This window comes from Myxocyprinus asiaticus, chromosome 21, assembly GCF_019703515.2.
Source record: "Myxocyprinus asiaticus isolate MX2 ecotype Aquarium Trade chromosome 21, UBuf_Myxa_2, whole genome shotgun sequence".
NCBI classification, from domain to species: domain Eukaryota; kingdom Metazoa; phylum Chordata; class Actinopteri; order Cypriniformes; family Catostomidae; genus Myxocyprinus; species Myxocyprinus asiaticus.
Window position 1 is genome coordinate 40,376,532 of NC_059364.1, and position 18,166 is coordinate 40,394,697.

Genomic DNA, 18,166 nt, shown 5'->3' on the forward strand with positions numbered 1-18,166 from the left:
GGCCTAGTGAAGGGTGTGTTCGTATGATAAGTGTGTGCGTTGTGGAAGTCAGAAGCAATCCGAAGAGAGTCTGTTGAAGCCGGTGTGGTGCGAAGCAAAGCCCAGATGATATACTCCCCGAGATGCAGGTAGAGGCCGAGGAATCCTCCTCCACATGAAGGGCACAGAATTGGCGAGGGCGACGGCAAACATGAAGGTTACCGCACCTCTACAAACAGGCAACCAGCAGACACATGAGCACGCTCTAACTACACAAGAGAGCACAGTTAACATGACCGTGAACAATAAATGGCCAAAGAAAGAGGGGAAACACAAGGAATAAGCAGGGAGTGCAATCAGAGTGAAGCAGATGGAAACAGCTGTGAGACACGAGGGAGAGAGAAAAACAAACAACAATATGAGCCGGCACAAATGCTGGAACCGTGACAAATAGTTGTTTTTGGTAACCAGTTGGTTACTTTTAATAATTATTTTATAGGCGGACATGCAGTATTCTAACCTAATTTATGTCTTAATTTATGTTTAGAGGCTATTTAAACTGTTGTGCGCATGAATAACGACTGCAGACTCAAAGTTAATGTACTTTATTTATTTTGATAGTGAACAGAGAAAAAATGCAACAGTGAAAGAAACTGAAACCTATTGCCACAGAATTACAACGAAATTACAAGCCTAAATGACTAATTTGCTCTTATTAAAATCTACTTAGACTATCTTAACACCTAATGCCTTGAATTACAATTGTTAATTTAATTTAAAGCCATTTTAAGGATAAATAAAAATGGTAAATGATTTTATTACAATATAATCTTTAGATCTACATATTTTTTCAATAAATCATAATATTAAATTATAGCAAAAAAGTAAAATTAATGAGTTAGCAAAAAAAATACAATTACAGTTAAAGATAGATAGATAGATAGATAGATAGATAGATAGATAGATAGATTGATAGAAATTCTATGAATTCTCTGAACTTTTAAATACTCCTCCTAGGTGATTCATGAGACTGTCACCACATTTAGACAACAATATGCCAAGACATCAAAGATGCTAAATTGCAAACAGATTTTTAAATATCGAATGGTGTTGCCATGGTGATGCACTAAATTAATGGCAAAAATAGGGAAACAGGAAGTGTCTCTTATCTTCTGCGTGCATTGTGCAAGTTGCGGGGGATGTGCAGGGGGGCTCTGTCATGCCCCCTTGCAAATAGGCATGTAAAGGGGGCTCTGTAGCACCCCCATTTTCACCTACAGTCACCAAAATTGATAGTTCTCATCAAGCCAAACAACTTTCATACTCACAGTCATTAGCTCCACCTAACTTTTTTGGATTTTCTGAAAATAGCAGGCTCTGAACTTTTAAATACTCCTAGGGGATTCATGTGACTGGCACCAAATTTGTGCAACATCATGCCAAGGTATTGTAGATGCTAAATTGCGAACAGATTTTTGATAATTTGAATGGTGAAGCAATAAATTTATGGTGAAAATGGGAAACAGGAAGTGCCTTATATCTTCTGTGTGCATTGTGTGATTTTGATGAAAATTCAGCTGTATGTTTGGTAATGGGGGTTGATCACATTGATGTGGCTATTATGGGTCACGGTCATAGCGCCACCAACTGGCAGCAGGAAGTATTGCACTTTAAAAGACTTTGAAATAGCCCTCTTGTTTTTTCATGAATTGCTTAAAGAATTTAGAATAATGTAAAGACACTGCTGATGTAAAATTGTAAAGGAATATTTGATATCATAAATAGTGTTGCCATGGCAACACATTAATTTTTATTATTCCTTTTTTCGGTCACATTTCATATTAGGTGGCCTTAACTACTATGTACTAACATTAAATACATAAAAGACTATGTATTTACTTTGTAACTATATGTTGTTCTGCAAAATTCCCACATATTCTGCTACTGAGGTTGAGGTATGGGTAGGTTTAGGAGTAAGTGTAGGGTTAGGATTAGGGGTTAGAGTTAGGTTTTGGGGTAAGCATTGGGTTTGGGTTAGGGGTAAAGTTAACAGTACGCATGGGCATGTAGGGGGGGGCTCTGTAGTGCCCCCTCTAAAATGGGTGTGTAAGACGGCCTCTGTAGCACTCCCATTTTCACCTACAATCACCAAAATTGGTACATATATAGTTCTTATCAAGCCTGACAACTTTAATAATTCTAGTTATTTGCTTCACCCAACAGGAATTTTCAGGAGTCTCTGAACATTTAAATACTCCTCCTAGGGGATTCATGTGACTGTCACCACATTTAGACAACATTATGCCAAGACATTGAAGATGCTAAATTGTTAAAAGATTTTTGATATATCTAACTGTGTTGCCATGATGAGGCATTCAATTAATGGCAAAAAATGGGAAAATGAAGTGTCTCATATCTTCTGTGTGCAATGTGTGATTTAGATCAAAATTTAGATGTATTTTTAGTTTTGGGGGCTAATCACATGGATGTGACTATTTTGGGTCACGGTCATAGCACCACCACCTGGCAGCAGGAAGTGTGGCTATTACAAAAGACTTCAAAATAGTCCTCTTATATTTACCCAAATTGCTTCAAAATTGTTTAGAAAAATGTCAAATGCCAAATTCATGTGTCTACCTTGCATTGTTTTCCAAAAGCCACCAGGTGGAAATGGGCCCATGGTGCTTGGGCCCTTCACTGCTGCTTGCAGCTATATTTCCAAATTGTTTTCACCCATTTCAGCGCTTGATAAACGGTAAAACATAAGTGTTTTTTCCCTTTTGCCCTGGTGTGCTGAGGGGCTGCCGTGCATTGTTAAAACTGTATATATCTATGTTTACTGTTATAATACTGTTACAAATGTTGCCTTCAATTCTTAAATAAAATACATCATATCGCAACAAATACAGGTTTAAAATTTAACAGCCGGCTCACACCATCTTGTGTACGGGATTCAACTTAATGCCCGTGCAGACCTCTAGTTTATGTTAAAGGTAGAGTTAATAAAATATGCATTCCTGTTGACTGTATTACATCATTTACAACTAAAAATACAACTCACATTTGGTGTCCCTCTGTGGACATTTCACCAGGAACTGGAGCTCACAAGTGCACTTCTGTTAAACAACACTTCCATTTTCAACCACTGGGGGCAGTAGTTTTAGTTACAGTAAGCACAGACCGATTTCAGCAAAATAACTTTTGACCTACTGTTTTGGAATTGACTGTACAATCAGTCTTTTTTTTTTTTTTTGACAATATTCAGTATGCATATTTCATTTTCATTTAATGCTATAACTTTTCTTTGTTGTTTATTTTTGTTTGTTTGTTTGTTTTTCAAAATCCTTAAGCTTTGCTTATTTCTTGAACCCCATTGTATGTTGCAAATATTCAAAATATCACCCTTCCAACTTAATTTCTGCCTGCTAACAGTCAGCAGTAGCCTAAATGTCTGGTGGTTTGCAATTCTTAGTTTGCAGACAGTTTAAAAAGTTGTGTTTTTTATGTAATAGTCCAAAGACTGACTCAATGAGTCCAGGTCAAACCCTAAACAGCCCTGACCCCTGTGACATAAGAACAACTGACACTCCTCTCCCACAGGAAGTTAACCAGCATCTGCTCTTTGTCATACACAGATTCACATGCCTGTCATGTTGGCCACAGCTAGTTATGTTGTTGATTATGGGTTATATACAAAAAAACATCTATATTTCTTGATATTTTATCAAGCATACTTGCTGCATCAGTAACATTTATAAGGCTTACTGCCGAACCTTTACACAGCCGTATCATAATCCTGTTTAGATGTGAGTTTGCGGTCATTCTATATTATCAGATCTGATACTCTGAGTTGAAGGTGTTGCCATTAATCATGTAACAAACAGAAAGCCTTATCTGGAAGCCACAACTTATTATCCCACACAATAAATCAACTCTGACTAATAGATATAAGCAAACCAATTCATGTTCTTCCATGCTAACCTAATCTTCACCAAACAAAAACAAAAAGCTCCTCTTGTAATCTCCATTGATGCAGCATTTACTTCAGGGTGCAGAAAGGGGTGAATTTCATCAGATTAGACATTTGACAAGAGCTATCAAAGCGAGCAGCCTGCAACTTTAATAGCACACATACAACCAGCCCTAAACAAGCTTGTGGTTCATTGTCACTTGGCAGCTTCGAGCCATTGCGCTGATGGGGCCACATTGATGTTCGGATTAAGGCATGCCTCTGTGATCAAGTGCTCAAATACTAGATAAAAACTAGAGAAACACCCTTTAATCCTTACAAACCCACCTCTAAATAGGATCTTAAGAGGAAGAATATTGTCACAGTGGATTCATAGTCAAACGGTTCAGTGTCTTTGGTTTAATTCTGGTGGTATTGCAGTTGGATTTGTTGATCATTTGAAGGGCACAGAGAGTGTGTAAAATGGAGGGCCCTGCTGAAAACACCATTATAGGGTATATATGTTTTGGACACTGGTACCCAGCAAGGGATACTGGTATGTTGGGGTCCCCACCAGGCTTCTTAAAGTAATAGTTCACCCAAAAAGGAAAGTTCTGTCATTATTCAGAAGTCGCTCCAAACCCGTATGACCTCCTTTATTCTGTGTAATAAAGGGAACTCAATTTAAATCGTTATTCAATTTAAAATAAAATCCAATTATTAATAAACTGCGTAAATCAAATATGGCGGCTATGTCAATAAAATCAAGCCTTATTGGTTCTCATCATGTCTAGTGACCAAATGCCATGACGTCATGTTGACAGAACCAATGAGGTTTGGTATTATTGACATACCCACATTTATTAAAGGAATAGTTCACCTAAAGGTTATAATTCCATCATCATTTACTTACCCTGATCCCATCTCAAACTCATATGACTTTCTTCTGCACAGCGCAAATGAAGATATTCAAGTAGTTTAATCCATGTCTTCTGATGCGATATGATTGGTTTTAGGGGACAACAGACCAGAATGTAACTCCTTTTCTAGTACAGCGCAATTAATCGAAAAAATAATCGAGATTACAATTACAGCTGCCGTAATGAACTATTTGTGAAAAGTGTCAATAACATATTTTCTATGAAGTTTTTGTTTGTTGTAAGAATGCAATGACAAATCAGAAACATTTAAATTAGTATTATTTAAATAACGTAATATTTAAATATTGTTGCTTTGCTCACTTAATTTATTTAAAATTTTAATAACACTTTTGTTTTTCATGCCAGTAAAGTAATTTATGAACACAGTTCTCAGCATGTTTTAGACGTGTAGCCTACATAAAGAATTAATTTACAATATCAAGGGAAATAATTGACAATTATGATTATTGTCATAATCCTGCAGACCTGTCCTTTTCACTATAAATCTTGACAGCTGCAGACTCCTTGGTCTGTTTCTCAGCCAAAACTGATCGTGTCACTTTAGAAGACATGGATTATTCACCTTATTCAGCCCCGCCCCTTTTCCACGCTCTGCTCTTTCAAATTTTGTCATCTAACTTTCTGTTTGTATTAGAGTGTACTTAGAAGAGTCAATCAAAATGGATTGCGTGTGGGAGCACAGAAAGTATTTTTCACCAAGAGTTGATGGTGTGAGCCTTTACTATGTGAAAATACTCGTGAGGTGTTTTTTCTGTTACTGTAAATGTACGTTTTTTCTGCAGAGGTAAATTGGGCCTGGCAGATCACATTCAGACAGTTATGACACACTGCGTTTTTTCATGATACGAGCATTTAACTATTATACGTGTAATTCTGCTTAATTTTTAGGTTTCAACTAGTTAATAAGGCACATCAGTACATCCACAGCGTGAAGGTAGGATCTTGTGTATTTCTGAATGAAATACTCTTGTTTTAAAATGTCCCCGCACTGCTTTCCATTGCAATGACATCCCCTGAATATTTTTAAATACTCATGATAACTTTTGGCAACTCTAATTATAAATATCCTTTGCTAGCTAATTACACTTAGACAACAACACCATAGACATATATATAAAGAATATGCTCCGCAAGATCAAAGACAAAATTTTCAAGATGGCTGCGTGCTAGTTTCTCTGGTGCATAAGGTGAATAGGGTTGGGGGGGGAAATATTCTGTTGCACATCACGATTTTCGAGACAAATGATTTTAAAATCATCTCCCTTATGAAAAATCTATTTTTAATTTAATAAAAATTAAAAAAAAGAATGTATGCTTATCAAATGAAAGATACTGTAGATATAGGAAGCTACATTTGTGCAGAGTTCCATACAAACAGATTTTCTCTCCATAGGGCTTTTCACACTGTGCTTAACCCTGGGTTATCATCGTTCTAAACCCCACTTTTAACCATGGGTAAAGCGTTTCACACTTGTAATTCTGAAAGGGGGTTAGCACCGCTTTTTACCCAGGGTTATGCATAACTGCATTTTCAGGGGTTAACCCCACACTGCGGTGCCAAAGCTATACGGTGTGAACAGATGCGGTGTTTGAATGTTTTAGAACATTTTTTAGCAACACACAACCAATCATTTAAAGCCTAAGTGCTTACCTCATTTAATATTTATGTGATTTGTACAGTCGCTGAAACTTTCACAAGCTGTTTTCCTTCTCCATCTGAGGGAAACCAGTAAAGTGTCGAACAATGATGGCAAATGCGATAACTGGCATGATAAAGAGACAGTATTCCGTGTTTTTGTGGCATATTTCAGAAGACAAAAGACAAACAGAGCTTCCACAGAAGAGAATGTCGCGAGCTGTATTTGTCCTATCATTAACCTGGAGTTTTAAATGTACAGTGTGAAACATCGAAACATGAATACCCAGGATTACTTATTAACCCAGGATAAAGTATGAACAGTGTGAAACAGGATAATCCAGGATTCCCAGGGATTACCCAGGGTTTAGAATGACCCGGAATGAACGTTTTCAAGTGTAAAAAGCCCTCGAGAAGTTTCTTCAAGCTTGACAGACCAGATTCACTATTCACCTGCATTAAATTGGCAATTATGGGTCACCAGCTACACCAGCACCAAACTAGCTTGAACCAGCCTAGACCAGCATGGAAATTCAAGCTGGTCTTTTCAGCAAACTTACTTTGAGCTACTTCAAAACCTTAAGGTTGTAGGTATGGATATAAAAAAAAAAAAAAGACTCACCAAGGCATTTGATATGGACGACCAATTGTAGTCGCAAAAACTGTATTCTAAAATTAATATTTTTTAGCCATATCAGCTTGACCTGAGATATAATGTATGGTTCAGAAGAGCTCATTAATAATTTAGCTTAATGAAGCATTATAGTCAGTAACAAGCTTCTAATTGACATTAAGTGCCCACGGTGAAGGAATATGTTTCACCTATATCAAGTAGCCTATACATTTGCCCTTTCACAGTTCACAGTTGAATGAGAACTATGCATCTTTGATGATAGCACGTCTGTGCAGTTTATTTTGAATCATTTACACAAAAAACATGTCAAGTAAACACAAATGAAAATGAAAACTAGTAGTGAAGACTAACACCCAGAATATATCATAAAGCCCTACAAAGAAAATTGTAAACCTTTAATTCAGTCTTGTAGTTATTTTGCACTTTTAATACAATTTTATGTAAAAGTGTCTTAACTTGAAGTAATCCAATCAAATAATGAGTCAAGAAGGACATGTTTGGTTATTAATCAGAGTTGATATTACTTCCAGTTCATTCTTCACGCTGGAAATGAAAGATCAATTCAACAACATATTGCACACAGTGTGCTGTCCTGTATACTGTACATTGTTGACAAATATAGTATGCGTTTTATGCAAACAGAAAATATGCATACTGTGCATACTATGCATCCTATATACTACAGGAATAGTTTTTACAATATGGTAGTATTCTGTTTCTCACATCTGCTTACTATTATCTCTCATTAAAATACAGTAGTTACCTATAATCACAAATAGTCCCACTCCCACAATTATATGATTTACAGCAGTGGTTTTTGATCCTGTAGTACCACAGCGCTGCACATTTTGGATGTCTCCCTTATTTAACACTCCTGATACAACTCATCAGCTCATTAGAATTAGAACTTACTTTTTGACCGTAAATAAAGTATGTACTTTAGATATGCAGATGTGTAGTATAAATGCATTCCCAGACATGCTGCTACATGCACCATGTTGCCACTGTGGTATCATTGACTTATGACATACTAACATCAACCAAGAAAATAATTTACTCAGGTGCTGTTAAACAAGTACATGGGCCATTGACAAATAAGGTTGTACAAGGAGATAAAAACGAGAAATCTTTAAACATTTAGTTTAAGACAAACATGTCAAGATTGTAGAAATGTAATCTTTGTTGACACCCATGCTGGTTTCATAAATATCATGAATTTTTAAATCAAGAATATCAAGACATTTTCAGGGTTACTCCACATAACTTGAACAAAATGTCCCTTTATATTAAAAAGTCAAAATATGCCATATTTTCTTAAAACTTCACACAGTCATGAGGATCTGAAGGGTTCATCTCTGTTTTAATCATTTTTTTATTTATTTATTGTCACATGACAACAAAATGCAATCTACATGTTGGTTACACCACATGACTTTAATGTGGTGGGCAAAAGTTTTTCAAATATTAATAATATCTTTAAAAAAATTACTGCTTATTTTATTAAGAAATAATAATAACCTTGTGCGACCCTGCATTCTGGCTTTGCTATACGCAATTCATAATTTAAATTCATTTAAACTGACTGATCTAGGTTCAGGAGACACTGGGCTGTCAGTAAAGGGTTAAACTTTTGATAAACTGAGTCATGTGACAAAGCAACATGGCACCGACTACAGCGGAGTGTGACTTTGGGAGAAACTGCAACAAAACTATATTTGGTAAGAAACCTTATTAAGTGTTTACATTTAAACCTGTTTGAGTCAAACAATTAGAGTCTCTAGTTTCATCAGATATGCCATTTTTTATTTGAGTGATTTATTGTGAAAAGCCACACTGCTAAACACAATGTACACTAATGTGTTCTTTAGCAGATTTTTCCTTGGAAATCTTATATTTACTGTGCATTTTCGCATTAAGAATCAATGGGTTCATCCAAAATCTGAAACATTTTGCTTTCAGAGGTTTTATATGAAGTTAGGATGAAAATAAGGTGCATATCAAACTGTTCTGAGACCAGTGCAAACAGACAACACACTGGATGTTAAGTCATTCACTAAATAGGGAGCAAGGGAGCATCCTATAGCTCTCTATTCAGCCAAGTGCATTAAATCCTAAAATGCAACCAAACGTTCCATTTCAGACTGCAGATGATGTTCACAGCAAAATCCCCAATGTTAAATGTACTCTCCTGGTGTTTATATGGTTTTTACTCGCTGACGTTAAAAACTAACACAGAAGCAGTGTTGAATCTACAGCAAATAATTAATAAAGTAGGTACACTCTCTGAGTGATGATTGGTCATTAGTGATGACACCTGATGTTAACAAGCAGAGTCTACTGAAGGAAAGAGGAACAAGAGAACAAACCAGCAAACACCACAACAATTGAATCTGTCTTACAGCCACACAACATTAGATGTACATCAACTGCAAATAAAATATGCTCTTGGACAACAAATTAAATGTCTCTACATCTCACGGGAGAAAGCTTGGAAATGCTCAAAATACAACATTGCCATGTTCTATTATTATAAGTATCTTTGGGATTTTTTTTTCATGTGTGCAAAAGATTAGGAGTTAATACAGCTTTAGCTTCATTTAGTGTTGCTGATTTAGTGTTATTATTATTTTATTTTTTAATTTTTATTTGAAGTTATGGTGATTAGTGTTATCTTTGGTTAGGCACTTATTCTGTTTATCAAGTTCTCTTTTAACCAGTGCAATAACATTTCATCAAATCAAGTGTAATTGTACCGTGATGAGAGAGAATACAATTAGATTACAGCAGGTTTTTCTTATTCTGAAAAGGGTCAGTTGGAAGTGTGATGCAATGATTCCATTTGATGGATGCTCACTGTAAATAAAATTAAAGCTACATTATTCATACTAATAAATATGAAAGTTACTGCAACAGATATTTGTTAAGTTGAGCAGATACTGCCAGTGACATGAGGACAAAAATAGAACTTTGGCTCAATTAGACATACAGACATCAACACTCGGCATACAAAACTCATCAATGTTGACAATCAACAAACTCATTTTTAGATCCATGCCGCAATGCATGCTGGGTGTCATTGTTGTGTACTATGCAAACACCCATAATGCATTGCGGCATGAATCTGAAATTGAGGTTGTTGATTTTCACCATTGATGAGTTTTGTATACTGAGTCTTGATGTCTGTGTGTATCATTGACGGCTCATAAATTATCCTTAAGAGACAGTTGCTGGTCACCTTATCACAGCATTGAATTCAGCCTTTTTATTAAAGTTTTTCCATAGTATTTCTGAAATTCATAGGATTTTACTTTTAATGATGATATTTCAGATGAGATCTCACTTAAATATACCAGCTAACATCCAGGTGGATCTTCTCTATCACAGTGTTTTATACTTGAACAGCACTACACTGACCCTGCATATAATCAAGTTTCAGGTATCTAACCAAAGAGAACAATCACCGTAATGGTGACTTCAAATTAAACAACAAAATGACATCAGCAACTCTAAATAGAGACAAACTTCTATTAATTCTCAGTAAATAACTTTTGCAGACATATGAAAGATAAAAATTCTCACACAACATATCGAAAGATTGTTGTCTAATAACATATTTTATTTGCAGTTGATGTACATCTAATGTTGTGTGGCTGTAAGACAGATTTAATTGTTGTGGTGTTTGCTGGTTTGTTCTCTTGTTCCTCTTTCCTTCAGTAGACTCTGCTTTTTAACATCAGGTGTCATCACTAATGATCAATCATCACTCAGAGAGTGTACCTACTTTATTTAATTATCTGCTGTAGATTCAACCAACGAGTGAGAGCCATATAAACACCAGGAGTATACATTTAACACTGGGGATTTTGCTGTGTTTGGTAGACATGGGACAATGATAATCAATACTTAGATCCAGAACTTATAATGATATCATTTTATTTTAACATGGTTAGCAGTGATTGGATGATGCTGGCCATTACTTTGAATCAGAATTAATTATGCAAATTTCTGATTTAATGACTGTAATGTCTCAAAAACATGAATAACCAACACTCCTGGAATCCACATATGTGGACAGACATTTTTAGGAAAACTATTTACTGTAGATTTTGTTGATGTTGTTGTTGTTTATTTGGTGCAGCTAGTTACAAATCAAAAAGGGAAATGGAAAATGCACACAGCAGTCACGCTCGGATCTTAGGAGGATAAATTATTATTTTGCACTACTCATGACAACATTTATTTTTTCAAGAATTTCAGTTTTTAATGAGACTTTGATTTTTATCTTTTTTGTTTGTTTGTTTGTTTTTTTACTTTCTCTGGACAGTTACACTACATGACATTTTAACTCAGTAATTGAAAACATGTTCATCATAGTAGATTCAAGTAATTGTTTTGTGTGAATTAAACATATTTTTGAACTTAATAGATTCGGACAAAAAAATGAGCGTCACGTCATTGATCCCACAATTTAACCAGGAGGAACAAATATCTTGCTACCTATAGTAAAAAAAAAAAAAAAAAAAAAAAGACCTGCCCGGCTCACAGTAGGCATATTCAGATGTGGAGCTGAACCAGGATTGAGAACTGCTGAACTGTTGCATGAATTATCATATTGCTTTCAGAATTAAACAGAATAAACCTGTTGACCTCAGTGCTCATGTTTCCTGCTTACTTTATTAGTTCTCCTTCCAGGAATGGAAGTGCATGAGAAGTGCAAAGCCTCGCAAAACAACAATTCTCAAATGTACTTGTGACATCACTATGTTCATATCACCACACAGAGCCTCTGCCATCAATCATCAGAGTAACTGGAGGCCAAATTCACATGAGCCAAATAGGTTTATTAGAGGTTAAGGGGATGTTTGATCAGAGTATAATCATGGACAATGCAAAATTGTGAGGGCCAATGTCTTCAATTATTGTATAAATCACTTGTGTCATAACTACAACAACTTGTCATGTAGCCACGGGCATAACAACTGAAAAACTCCCTGAGTAGATGGAGAATGCTTTGAAGACACAATTAACATCATAGTTTATCCTTGGAGTTTCCTTGATTGATTGAGGAGACCAAGAACAGTTTGGCCAAAAATGGGTAACATAAAATAAGATGTTAGGGAGAATGTCCTGGCTGCTCTTTTCCATTGAAATAAAGTGAATGGGGACTGAGGCTGCTAAGCTCCAAAAAGGATGTAAAACTACAATAAAAGTAATATAAAAATAGTCCATATGACTTGATATGATATGTCTGTGGGTGGATCTCAATCAGCTCCATAGTTCATTAGTCAGGGCACTGATCAGGGAGTCGGTCATTTCTTGGGCTGTCTCAATCTTAAAATTGATCCAGTGCCTCATTATCGTGTCGCAGGTGATTGAATCATAAGTGTTCCGATGTTCATTGGATTAACACCCTTGCCAGTGCCTGAATTCGTGTTCACAATATTGTGATTCAAGACATAGGTTGCTGATTGAGATACATGACATGTCTTAGGAGCCATATTGAAATCGTTACTACCTGAAAATCTTCCCCTCAGCCACACATTGACACCTGGCACGTCATGATTGGTAACGTGACACACGAACGCATATGTTTTTAGCAGATAATGTGATGTTTACTTTATTAAATTTTTATTAAATTGCCAAATATACATGTGGCTCCATACTGCTGATACATTTTACATTGGTATCATTAACTACTTTGAGTTGTTATGACAGCCAATAACTGCCAACAACTGCCTGAACTAATTTTTACTCCAATCAATACTTACAATGGTTGTTGTTTTCCATCTGGAACACTCGGTTCGGTAGTTTTTACGTTGAACCTTAGGGTGTGTTCACACTTGTAGTTCGGTTCTCTTGGTTCTCTTGGTCCTCTTGGTCCGGACCAAAAATGAAAATGATCAATTTAGTCCTGGTTCACTTAACATTCACACTGGCATTTTTAACACTGAACCTAAAGATATAAAACAAAAGGGATCAGGGAAAAGTCACAACCTGATTGGACAGCTTTTATGACGTATTTTTGCGACGGAACTTTCCGAACATCCAAAACAATGCTGGCTGCTGGGATAAATGCGCTCGTTGGATTTATGTATATATATATATATGGTGGTATTTTTACCAGCTGAGAACAAACGAAGAGCTAATAAAATGTGTAAAGGAGTCAAAACAGCGCCAGGAATTCCTCCGTTGCACACACAAACGAAGATATGCTGCAAGGACGGCTGACGGTGGTTCCGACACCTGTACCGAACTGTAATGGGCAACATCGCTCTTATGATGAGAAGAACCAGGTATGCTTGAGGTCAGTATTAGGCAAATTACTAGCTGTTTTTGGTCCGTTTAGACGTCTTTGGTCCATGTTGCGTTCATATATCAATCAAACCGCACCAGAATTCGTTTGGAAGCGGACCAAGACCCACTATTCAGGCAGTCTCGGTCCGCTTGTTTGGTGCGCACCAAGGTTCGGGTGGCAGCATTCACACTTGTTCAAATGAACCACACTAAGGGTGTGTTCACACTTGTAGTTCGGTTCTCTTGGTCCTCTTGGTCCGGACCAAAAAAGAAAATTATACATTTAGTCCTGGTTCACTTAGCGTTCACACTGGCACTTTTAACACTGAACCTAAAGAAATAAAACAAAAGGCGTCAGGAAAAATTCACAACCTGATTGGACAGCTTTTATGACGTATTTTTGCGACGGAACTTTCCGAACATCCAAAACAATGCTGGCTGCTAGGCTAAATGTGCTCGTTGGATTTATGTATATATATATATATATATATATGGTGGTATTTTTACCAGCTGAGAACAAACAAAGAGCTAATAAAATGTGTAAAGGAGTCAAAACAGCGCCAGGAATTCCTCCGTTGCACACACAAACGAAGATATGCTGCAAAGACGGCTGACGGTGGCTCCAACACCTGTACCGAACTGTAATGGGCAACATAGCTCCTATGATGAGAAGATCCAGGTATGCTTGAGGTCAGTATTAGGCAAATTACTTCCTGGTTTTGGTCCGTTGAGACGTCTTTGGTCCATGTTGCATTCATATATAATTCGAACCGCACCAGAGTTCGCTTGAAAACGGACCGAGACCAACTATTCAGGCGGTCTCGTTCCGCTTGTTTGGTGCGCACCAAGGTTCAGATGGCAGCGTTCACACTTGTTCAAATGAACCGCACTAACAGAGCAATCGCACCAGAGTTCATTTTAATCGAACCAAACCTGCCAAGTGTGAACACACCCTTATGGAGACCGGAACCTGGAAACAGTCCGTGGCACTGCCCAGTGGTTAGTCAGGAAAACTGCTGACATCCGTTCCAAGTTGTAAGCTTTTTTTAATTAACTTGCATCCTTATAATCTCTAAAATTAATCACGAAAGAAAAAAAAACATTTTTAGTCAGTTGTAAAGTAGCCAGTTGCTTTCATTAATTTTATTGTGTTTGTTTTATGTGTTATTAGACTGATTTTCTGTCTGTATTGCTATTTTAGATATGCTTGATAAAAATAAAAGTTTGTCTATGTATGATATGTAATTGTGTACTGCTTGAAACCTGGCATTAATATCTGTAATAGTCAAACAGACTTGTTAAGATGTCGATAAAACTGGTGTCATCAGGTAAACGAAAGCAAGATAACTGAGAATTCGTATTTTGTACCTTATTACATTTGCATTGTTCCTACAATTTGCATTAAAGAGAAGCTTTTAAACAACAACACGTTTAAAAAAAAATGTCTCAGTGAAACTAAAGCGTTGTGAGATTTTTCAAAAATGTATTTGTTGCTTAGTCTCTATCTCCCCCTGTGGGTCAACTTCAGGTACTGCAGCATATTATGCAAAACTGCAAGAATGGTTATTGCCGATTTTATATCATTTAAGATCTGTGTAATCTGTTTAAATATATAACCTCAAAAATCCTTCCTTTGCCTGATTGTATGATAATTTATCAAAAAGCCAAAATTTGTAAGGTTTATAAATCGAGAAATTCCGCCTATAAAAGTGAATCAAGGCTACCTGGGAGGCCTGCATGCTAAAGCCTTGTGTCAATAATCAAAAGGGCTGTGTCAGAGTTGTGGGATGTGATTATGTGCTGGGCCTGTGTGTGCTTTCAGTGATTATTTACAACGATCCTTTACAAGCATGTAGAGATAAACACTAGGGGATTCTGTGTGTAAGTGTATTTTAGACTGGGACACTTTTTGTGTGTATTATTTTCTAACACACAGAGACGTATTGAGCTCTGTACCCAAACAGCATGGATATCATTGAATTGTTATTATAAATAAATTAATAAGCCGGATCGCTCTTTATTTACTGGCAGATTAGCTGCAGTCAGCTGTAAACAAGGTCAAGTTCCTCTTGCCTCCATCTTTTCCAGTACATGAATCTCAAGCTCTGCGGACTAAATTGAATTTCCACACCGCCTCTGCCAGTCCCCACCAGCTCCATAAACACACTGAAGAGCATGAGGGGCAATTTATGCACACTGAAATTGAGCTCTTCGCGCTTGAGAGCAGCACCTTGTATTTGTCACAAACATTTGAGTGTGGTCAGGGTGACATCTTTGTTATGAGCCAAATCTGGCATCAAAAAATTCACAAAGAGCATCAGGAATATAAATTATTTTTAAATTTTTTAGGGAGGTTAATTGTAACATTTTATATTTTCCTTTATAAATCGCAGAATACTACAAATCTCCCATACAGAAATCTAATATATGGCAATATGTGCAAAATACAGTTTTCACTGATATAAAACATATATTTCAAAATACTACAAAAAAAATGGCAGTTTTCATATATGTAACATATATTTTCATAAATACTAGTGGAATTTGAATGTATACATCTACTCAAATATATGAACTATGTTTTTATATATATATATATATATATATATATATATATGTGTGTGTGTGTGTGTACAGTATTTATATAAATGGCCATATGTCATATTTCTGTATCCTGCCATCTTTTGGCATAAGAAACATACATGCCAACAGTAATAGTGCCATTCAAATATTTACATTGAGGAAAACCTGATCACAATATTTGGTTTAACACAAGAAGTCAGAGTGCTGCAATTGCAACATGGGGGTTATTGTAACATTTGGAGAATATATATATATATATATGCTAATAATACACACAAAAAGTGTCCCAGTCTTGTAAATAATCACTGAAAGCTACACATAACACATAATCTACACATAAGACACATGCATATTTTCTCAGGCACTTATTGAGTCTACATAGATGCACAACTTACATAATTTCAGTAGTACATCCAAATGACAATAGTCATATCATACCATTCATGTGTTACACTTGCTATAGTTTACTTCCATGTTGTTCCTTATCAAATAGCAATGTCAAATGTAAATCAAGTCAATCGCTGAAACATCAGCACCACCTTGAGTGAGAAACAGCATGTATAAGAGCACTCATCAAAAAATAATATCAATAGTAGTACTTATTAATATTACTAAATAATTATTGCATTTATTTGGTACTAATTCTAATAGCTATCTGGAATAATATGTGTTCAAATCAAAAGTGATACCTTTATAAAGATTTAAAATTTGTTTAAATCCTTTTGACAAAAATAATGTACTGATCAGCTGATGATGCACCCAGTAGACTTTAATGAATTGAAGATCATTACATATTTTAAAGATTCAATCTTTCAAATCTTTCATATAATTAGTATTTCATAACTAGTGTTAAAATTGCCCCGAACTCTCAGGAAGAAACAAGCATCGTAGGCAATATTACTGTAACCAACAGCCTAGAATAATATATATATATATAACTTTCAATTCAAAGGCATCTTCAAAACATAAAAGGGAATGTTAGGCAGAATGACAGCCTCAGTCATCATTCACTTCCATTGTATTGGAAAGAGATGCAATGAAACTAAATGGTGACTGAGACTAACACACTGCCCAACATTACCTTACCTTATCCACGGAAAAATACAAAGTCATATACAGGTTTGGAAAAACATGATGCGAGCAAATTATGACAAAATGTTAATTTTTGGGTGAACTATCCCTTTCATAGTTGAAAGTAGGCTACTGTAGCTCTACTGTCAAATTTGGGAAAATTAAAAAATGTTGCTGGATTTGCAAACAAGCAAAATACTCACAAACACAATATGACAGGTCTAGTGTGGCATGTGATAGCACGCTGTGTCTCCTGGCAGTTCCCTCTCAAAGCAGCCTTCTTTTCTTCTTTCAAAAAGCCTAAACAATAAAACTGTCCTCTTTGACCCGACTGTTGCCATGGGACCAGTCAAACCACATATTTCCAGCCACTCTTCAGTGCCCCGTGGGCAGCTCTGACTGTAATTATACATTAGACACACGACTGTCCCTGAGTCCTCAAATGACAACAGTCTCAGTGTCATTTCAGCACTCATTCCAAATGAATGTGTGGTTTCGTTAAACCGGCTCTGCTGTTTTTTCTTTTGCTACATACCGTCTCTGATTTAACAGAATGCCACATGTGGTATTAAATGGGGGGGGAAAATGTCCTAATATAGTTTAGACATTTATATATAAAAGCAAAGGGAGAGCACTAATAATATGTTGACAAGAGCTATAATTACAAGCAGCATTTTATTTTATACGATTATGCAATTGTTATTATTTCTGCCAACATTCAACTGTTAATTACTTTTGGCCAAATCAGTGCTCATTTTAGTGTTGTTTAGTGTAGTCAGTTTGTTTGTCGCAATCACAACAGCTTACCACTGGATGGTGCTAAGGACATGTATTACATGAACTCAAACAATTAATAAACTTGGTAAAACTCAAGACACCCATTAAAATATTTCATTGTTTGGGATCATTTAAATTTTCCATTTTGGTATTGTTTTCGTAGCAATTAAGCTTTCTCTCAATTTCCAGTACCTTAAAAAATAAACTCTTATTCTCATTCCTGTATTTGTTAAGTAATACATCATGGTAGTCTTTGTTGTACTGGTATATAAAAAATTGCATTTGATTATTGTAATAATCTA